At 34.8% G+C, this 9650-nt stretch overlaps 1 protein-coding gene across 5 annotated transcripts in view; it reads right to left on the bottom strand.

The window, feature by feature from the left end:
- LOC106871954 (protein still life, isoform SIF type 1) overlaps nucleotides 1-9650 on the bottom strand; it is a 1491364-nt gene that overhangs the window by 482279 nt on the left and 999435 nt on the right. The gene's annotated exons all lie outside the window — the stretch shown is intronic.

Below are 9650 nucleotides of genomic sequence, written 5' to 3'. Positions count from 1 at the left end.
TAATAATAATAATAATAATAATAATAATAATAATAATAATAATATTAGGGATAAAATCCAAAATTACAGGTAAAAACTCAAAATCAATTTATTAAAAATTGAAATTAAATTAAGTTTCACAGAGTAAAATACATATAAATATATAGCTTTAGGGAAAAGAACCAAGGTTCATGAACTCATCGATGAAAATCCACTGTCACATATAGAAAAATTAATTTAATTTTTCTATATGTTATAGTAGGTAAGGAGTTTCCCTAAAACTATATATATATATATATATATATATATATATATATATATGTGGAATATATCCAGTATATATGGAATATATCCAGTATAGAGCTGGGATGACCAAAGTTCAAATGAGTATCTAATATGCATATTAGGTAGATTGGATACATTTATAAGTAACAAAAGTCACATGACAAACATTAACTTTCAGTTTCAATAAAAAAATATCATCTGCAATATATAGATTTTTTCTTGCCAATCAGTTCCACACTAGGGATTCAACAGAGTGTTAGGTAACAATCTGATTATGTAACCCTGCACTCATCAGAGAGGTAGCTGTTATGGAATGAAACTGATTGGTAAGATCAGCCATAATGGATATATAATACTGTATTTCATTCCACAATAGCTAGCTTTGATGAGTGCAGAGTTACATAATTGGATTGTAACTCAACACTCTGCTGAATCTCTAGCGCGAATAATATACCCACTCTATTGACAGATACATGAGTGCATTTTTTCCCTCACTTATGGACTCTTAGACGACTTATACACACATACACACATGCACACACACAAGTATGCAAGCATGGCTTACTGGTTCATTTGCTTTACAACAATGTAATGTCCACCCAAGCCATTTGAAAGAAATTCAGCAAACAAGTTCTGTAGAAGCCTGTCAGATGGACTACATCTGTAGGTCTCGACCTATCCATCTATATCATGCTGATTCTACCTGAGGATTATGTCAAGGGTACACATGTGCAGAAAATTCAACCACTCTACATGTTAATTCAGTGGGTAGGTGATAGTTCATTTGATTGAACAACTGGACATTCATATGCTAAATCAACAGGAGAATCATCATCATTTAACATCTGTTATCCATGTTGACTTGGGTTAAACAGCTGGACTGGAGCTGATGAGCTGGAGAGCTGCACCACGTTCCAGTCTGATTTGGCATGATTTCTACAGCTGGATGCCCTTCCTGATGCCAACCACTCCAGAAGTGTAATGGGTGCTTTTATGTACCACCAGCATGGGTGCCATTTACATAACACTGACAATGACCACAACTATGATTGACAGGCAGCATGTACATGGCACTTGCAGTGACCACAACTACGATTTCATGGGTGCCATTTACATGGCACCATCAACAACCATGACTACAATTTCTGGGTGCCATTTAAATGGCACTGTCAATGACCATGATACACAGGTGCAATTTACATGACACAGGCAACAACCATGACTACAATGCACAAGTGTCATTTACATGGCACCAGCAGTGACCATGACTAATCTATCATATATACACATATTATCATCATTATTATTTAACATATTTTCCACACTGGCATGAGTTGGATGATCTGACAAAAACTAGCAAATCAGAAAACTCCATCAAACGCTGCTGCTTGCTTTGGCATGGTTTCTTGATAGGATGCACTTCCTAAAACCAACCACTTTACAGAGTGTACTGAGTGCTCTTTATATAGCATCAGCAGGGTCATCAAGTAACTTGCAAGACAAAACCACCTCAACTGAGTGGGCAAGTGGTATTGGGAGTCAGAAAATGGCGACTTGTAATACAGAAGAAAACACTAATGTTTCATGTGGAGAGAGAGAAGTTGGTGAAGATGAGATGGTCGGAGTACCCCCAAGTTAAAGGGAGATGTATAAAGTGAAGTGGACCATAGATTGAAGAGGGAGAGTTGGTGCATGGGTGGGTAAGTTTGTGAGAATTTGAGAGGAGAGGAGATGGAGGGTGGAGAGAGTGCAGTAAGTGAATAAAGGTAGTGGGAAGGGTATTAAGAGGAGGATATATTGTAGGGAAGAGATTAGACAAGGACAAACTGTGTGCTGGTAGGTTCATGAGAAAGAGTGGAAGATGGAGGGGAGGGGAATACAATTGGTGGGTAGTCTGAGTAGAGGAAGAGGGAGGTGTTGGAAGATGGATTTTTAATGAGCAAAGAGTTTTCAAAGAATTTTTATGAAGTAAGTTATTACGAAATAGGATATAAAATATGTAAAAAGAATAAAGCACCTATTTCAAATCTGTTCTAATTAAATAGTCTGGGTATACTTTTATGCCAAATAGCTGATACTAACTTCAATTCATATTATTTTCAGTATCACTGTAAAAGAGCTAAGAATAATCTAATAGCAGTTTGCTAGCTGTGGTAATCACAAAAATTATTTTACAATATAATTTATGGAATATGTATGTACATCACACACACTTTCTTACATATACATACAAAATATCAGATAGTTGAAATAACTTATATATTTTGTTTATTATTGCTTTTCATTCATTCAATACATTAGTAATAAATCTACCTTGTGAGAGTTTTAGATTTATTTGAAAATAGCCAAGTTTATATTCTAAATATTATAACGTTCGAATTTTAGATATCTGTCTTTGTGACAGTATTGTTTCAGGAAAAATTTCTCTGTATACTGAAATGGCATCCCAAGTCAGGTTTCTGTGTACATATATATGAAATGCACTTCAACACTTTATTTCCAATTCTGTTTCTTTTCACAAATAGCATGCTGTAATAAGTTGGCATACATATAGGTATATACATATTGTGAAGAGCGCATGGCAAATACTGCATTGCAGGAGCAATATACTGAGAAGAATATGCAATGAATTATTACATTTAAGTATCTGGTTTTGGGCAAGATGTTAAAAATATCTTTATTCAATATACTTATAAATATTATATCCTCTGTGAATATATGTAAATTATGAGTATATTACAGAATTTCTCATGCCTTCTACCTTTTTTACAACAGACCCATGCTGCTAAAATCTAAAGAGATCATTTGTCTGCAGGTATATGAATCTGTACGTACTGCATACTAAACAGTTTTGAATCTATGTGGGCTTGTAAAGGTAATGGAAAAAGTCTATAATTTTGAAACTTATAGATTACTGAAACTATGTTCACATCAGTTATGAACAACAAACAAAGCTATCTATGTAGCACAGCAATATTAAAGTGAATGATTAAGTTTCTGAGATATATTGTTAACTAAAAAGCCAGAGGGAACTAGTGGGATATTTTAGAATGTCTACAATCAAGTTCATATTACAACTGTTGTTATTACTAATACCAATACTATACAATCTAGAAATAACAGCCAAATCTCTCTTTGATCACATTCTATCATCTTTAAAATGAGAAAGAGTATTGTTTATCTCAGACTAGACTATATAATCCAATATGCTCTTTCTCTTTTGAACGATGGTAGAATGTGATCAAAGAGAGATTTGGCTGCTATTTCTAGTGGACTTATGTTAAACAGTATTTTCATCATAACACCAATAATCTCCTTTATGCTTTCTCTATAACAATGAACATGTAATTTCAGTGTTTTAATTCTTTTAACATTTATATAGTGGCATCAAATTGACTGATGAGATATTTCATATAAAACTTGATAAGAAATTGCCCATCTTAAAGATGAAGTAGATAAAAGACAGAGTTGGCAACCCTTACTTTTGAAAAAACACATATGTAATACATGACCTGTTTACTATTATTATATTCAAGATCTGTTGGGACTTTTACATTTCTTTAAATCACTATATTCCATGTCAGTTGTGAGAAAGACTTGACATAAAAATGGGAAAAACAAAAATAAAGTGAGGAAATTCAATAACTTTTAGATACTTGAGATTTTTCCAACTAAAACTAGCTCAAGCTCACACCAAATTTGTCAACTTGGATAGAAATGTATATTGGGTGCTTTGAATCAATGTTGGCAAAGGAGCTCTCCTTTTAAGGACATTTCTTTCCTCTCATTTGCAGCATATGTCCATTTTAATAATTATTCCCCATGGAATACTTCCAGCAAATATAACTTCTTCCAAATTACTTTGAAATGTCTTTTCTTAGATTGTTATTTTGCTAACAATCACTAGCCAAACAGATTTGTGCCAAAGTTTATTTATACTTAAATACTTCTTTCATTCATTTGAATATTCCATCAGGTTTCATCAATGATTTTATTTATATACAAGTAAAAATACATTTTACTTTTGAAACAGTAATATACCATCAAATACATAATGTGTATACGAAAGTGCTTTTATATAAAAATGAAACTGCATGGATACGTACAAACTTACAAGTAAGTACTGCAAAGAAAATCCTATTTTCTCTATATATCAGTGACATGACCAGTAACTCTCTACTGGACGTATCTAATGATTTGAATAGAAATATTTGAGATTCATTTAAATTGGTATCTGTTTTGGTTTGACTAATGTAGCATTTTGAGTTTTAGCAATGGTTGTATTTCAGGTAACAACACAAAGTAAATAAAACTAATTTCTGTTTTAGAATTGTATCCAAAGAGCACCTCAATTTGGAAAGGAATCGATGTTCTTTAAAAGAGAAGTAATTATTGTTTCTTTAGGTCAAGCTAACAATAATATTACTATATTCTTTTGATTGAATGAACTAGAAATAACAAGTGCTCACTACAAACAATTTTGCAGAAATTAAGAACCATCCAGATAAGAGTCTAGCATTAAAAAGAGCTGCTAACTAAAAAGCAGCTGCTTTAATAATGCATTTAAATATATGAATTCCAGGATATGTCGAAATTAAGGCATCATTGTAAAAGATAAAACATTCATTTTTATATTCAAGAGAATAGGTAGGATTAAAGAAGAGAACAAAGTATATTATCACACTATTTCCAAAGCAATTGAAGCATTAACAAGGCAATGTAGTTGTAAGGATGTCGTTGTTCACTGAAATGTATCAGGTAATCTATTAGTTGGAGAAGTAATTCTTTAAAATCCAATGAAGAATAAGTAAGTGAAGTACATGGATATAAAAACCCAAATCTTTTGTCCATAATTGAATAATCATTTGATTTTCTTCAAGCCTACATTTATGACTTCTATGCTAATATGAACTGGATAATACTACAAATTTAGATATTTCCATGATTACTTTTTACAGCTGCATGTTCACATTAATAGGGAACATTCATCTTGCTTTAAATGATACAAGTAATGTTTTAAAACAATCTTTCATTAACCACAATAATTTCTAAGCAATGTTTTCAACACTACCAAGAAAAAAAAGAAATGCAAACATATATAAGGCACAATAGCTATTCTGTTACATCCTAATAAGATAAAAAGTAATGAAAAAAAACTCACCATATTATTAATAAATTTATCTCATTCAAATATGTATGCAGTCTAACCATTTGCAACATTATTCTTGCAAATTAGATGATTTAACAATGTCAAAGTTGCCTTTGTACTCCATTGTAGTTGATACAATACATACCAGCCATAGAGTGGTTCTAAATTATACAAATGAGTGGTTTTATGTTGAAGTATGGTTAATTTTATAGGACAGTGCAAACTTTCTCAGCTAATAGTATACAATGTTTGCAAATATTAATTATGATTGTATATGCTTTGAGAAAACCTAATATATCACAACCATATTTTAAATAATAAAATCGAGTTATAGAATACTATCTGGTTAGGGGAACTTGGCAAATGATAAACATTTCCCAAATTACTGAGAATCTAGACATAAGCATTATTACATGTAGAGAATCTGCAAACAATGCCATAGATAAAAGCTAATGGCAAAAGACAATTGATCACAAATGAGTGTATAGCAGATTTTACACTGTTGACTAAAACTTATGCTGTGGGAAAGGAACAGAATACTGAAGAATATACCTAAAATATCAGTGAAAAACGAGTAAAGAGAGAAAAAGCAACAAGATCAGGAACATTTATTAGCAGAAATAGAGGAGCAATAATTTATAGATACATATTGGATGATCTCTGACAGTATGGATAACACACACACATACATGCATACAAACACACGCACACATGCACACGCGCACGCGCGCACACACACACACACGCATTATCCTGACAACAGGAAGGGCATCTAGCTGTAAAACAACTCTGCCACAACACACTTGTCTGATCCATGCAGGTCAGGAAAAGTAGATGCTAAAATGATGATCTCTCTCTCTCTCTCACACACACACACACATACACACACACACACACACACATACACACACACACAAAATATGTATACCTATATATGCATGCACAGGTATATGTGTGCATGTGGGTTGTATTACACATCTAACCCACACATATCTTTGATAAGTGTGCTGACCAATTAAATCAGCCTACCAACTCACTTTTTGCCAATAGATTCAAGAGTTATAATTTCATTGTGTTGATTTTAAACAAACATGCATATTCTGCATTAAATGTTTGTTGGTTTAAAAACAACATTATGAAATTAAAACCCTTCAATCTAATGGGAAAAGGCAAGTGGATAGGTTGGTGTAATTGGTTAGTACACTTATTGCAAATATCAGAAGTGAAGGTTCGATTTCTGTGTACTAATACCCACTTTTTTTTCCATCAAGGGCTTATATGCCCTAATATTGGACTATTTTCTTCAGCTAATACATGGTGATAGCTTATAATTATTATCATTATTTACAAAATTTTCATTAATCACTGTTTTTTCATTTAACATACATACATATTAATATATGTATGTATGTATGTATGTATGTATATTGGGTTCTCAGATAAATTCATTCGTTTCTTTCCAAAGTTATTTTAATGAATATGAAAAATAATTTTAACATAGGGTTTTTTGGCTTTCTTTTCTGTACCTCAATTCTTCCTTGATAACTTTTTCTCATCATTTTTGAAATTTGAATAAATTTTACTACTGTTCACACATACATCTATGGAATGTCAAGTAGACAAAAGGAGCATTTTTGACAACTGCATATTATTACTTTCAATCAAGGTACCATAGCTGTCAAAGGCATTCAAGGTATTTGTGTTACAACAATTGTGCTGTGTACAGACAAGGTAATATCACTGAAAGAACTGTACAGAAATAGTTTTCACATTTCAAGAAGGATGAATTTGTCCTCACAAAGTCTCTAAACTTCAGTAATCTGTTCAGTTCAGTGAAGATTGACTGAATGGGCTCATCCATGAGGATTCATACCAACCCAGTAGGGAATTGGTGCAGCAGGTGTGACGCCCTCATGATACCACCACTCATCACCTTCACTCAATGGCTAATGATCCAAAACCCTGGTGCATGGGTGCCACATGCTCTGAACAAAAGCAACATACTCGATCACTCTTCTATCACAGGTAGTTTGCTCATTTATCATTAAGCTACTTGTGAACCTAAACAAAGATTTCTTTACCACATCACCACCTGCAATGGAAAATTGTGTCTTTATGTCAATATGAAGCAGAGGGAAGAGTTGCTGAATCACACATCTCATGTGTGTATGATGTGTAAGATATATTGATATCCTTCGAGAATACTGCAGCCAAAGTCTGTTTTGCAAAGCAAAGAAGGCTGAATATACAACCATGAATGAAGATGCAAGTCACCTGCCAATTCATTCCAATAATGGCATATAACGCAAAGAGATCAGCAACTTCGATGTCCTTTGTTGGTAACAGTAAGAATGGCTCCTTTACATGCAAATGACTAACCTGGAATAACAGTAACAAGTTTTAAAACATCTGGCAATCAAGCATTTCAAAGTTAGCAAGCCTTTCCTTCTTCAGGGCTTGTGCAAAGAGTGTTCTTTACGGATCCAAAGCCTGGACTATAAAGAAAGAACTTTAAGATTGTCTTGATGGTATATATATATATACCAGACTCCTCATTAGGTTATGAAACAGCCAACATTGAAAGCACATGAGATTTATGGGCACATCTAGTATTACTGATTAATGAAAGGTAACTCTGCTAGCCACTATTATTGTGCTGAAGAATAGGTCATATCAAAGGTTTTATTTTGAAACTAATAAGGAAGAACACTCAACTTTATTGCTGTTATTGTCACAGATGCACAACATGAGACTGATGTTATACCATGCCTAATAGGTGATAGATTTCCTTGGTTAAGCATTGTGAGAAGCAGCTGTTTTGGCCTCTCCAGGAAGAGATATATATACAAATATATACATTGTGTGTGTGTGTGTGTGTGTGCGTGCACATGCGTGTATTTATGCATACACACACACAACGTATCATCTTCATCATTTTGATGCCCACTTTTCCATACTTGCATGGGTCAGATGAATTCATTGAGGCAGATTTTTCCAAGACAAGATGCCATTCTGGTCACCAAACCTCACCTGCATTCAGCCAAGATAATATTTCCCATAGCCAGACATGTTCTTGCAGAATATTGGAAATGACTGACACTGCTTATATGACAGTGGTAACCAATTTACGGTTATCATGTGATGTCAAGGCAAGAAGGCACAAACATACACACACTCACAGATGCGCACACACATATATAAGACGGGGTATTTTTCTACCAATTTCTCTCATAAGGCTTTGGTCAACTTGGGGTTATAGTAGAAGACACTAGCCTAAGGTTCCACACAGTGGGACTGAACCTAGAACTATGTGGTTGGGAAGCAAACTTGTTACAACACAGCCACGTCCGTGTGTGGCTGTTGCATATATATATATATATATATATATATATATATATATATGCCCCTCAGCCCGGGCTACCCGACGGACAGAAAGACCAATTTTATGACACTCTTCTGCAGACTACCTCATCGACGAATGACAGGGACCTTCTCTTTGTGGCTGGTGACTTCAATGGACATGTTGGACAACATTCAGGGGGCTTCTATGGTGTACATGGAGGCTATGGTTTTGGTTCCCGCAATGAGGAGGGAACCAGGCTGCTGGAGTTCTGTGATGCAAATGACCTTATGATCTGCAATACTAACTTCAGGAAACCTGCCAGTCACCTAGTCACCTACCGTTCTGGCAGGCACACAAGCCAAATTGACTACTTCCTCGCCAGGAAAAGGGAAAGACGGGTGCTCAGAAATGCCAAAACATTCCCAGGCGAAGAATGTACCCCACGACATAGACTAGTAGTTAGTGACTTTAGGATCAGAGCTAAGTGGCTGCCCAGAAGACGACCAGCCTGGAGGAGAATGGTATGGAAGCTCAAAGGTCCTGCAAATGGACAGAGATTTAGAGACCTATTACTCGATGCCTTTGACGAAATAGAGGGGGATGTAGCTTCACACAATGTAGAGGACAACTGGACTTTTCTACGGGACAACCTGCTGAGGGCCACCGACGAGATCTGTGGTTGGTGCAAGGTCCCTTCTCGACCCAAAATAACGTGGTGGTGGAACAAGGAGGTAGACAGGGCTATTAGACAAAAGAAACAGGCTTGGAAGGACTGGAAGAACGGTGGTAGCAGGGAATTGTACCAATCTGCCAGAAGGGAAGCTAGGTGACAGGTTTATTTAGCCAGAGGGGAGGCAGATAAGAAAAGATTTGCCAATGTTCTGTGCCGTGAGG

Source organism: Octopus bimaculoides, chromosome 3 (assembly GCF_001194135.2).
Source record: "Octopus bimaculoides isolate UCB-OBI-ISO-001 chromosome 3, ASM119413v2, whole genome shotgun sequence".
Lineage (NCBI taxonomy): Eukaryota > Metazoa > Mollusca > Cephalopoda > Octopoda > Octopodidae > Octopus > Octopus bimaculoides.
This window is presented reverse-complemented; position numbering and strand designations above follow the sequence as displayed.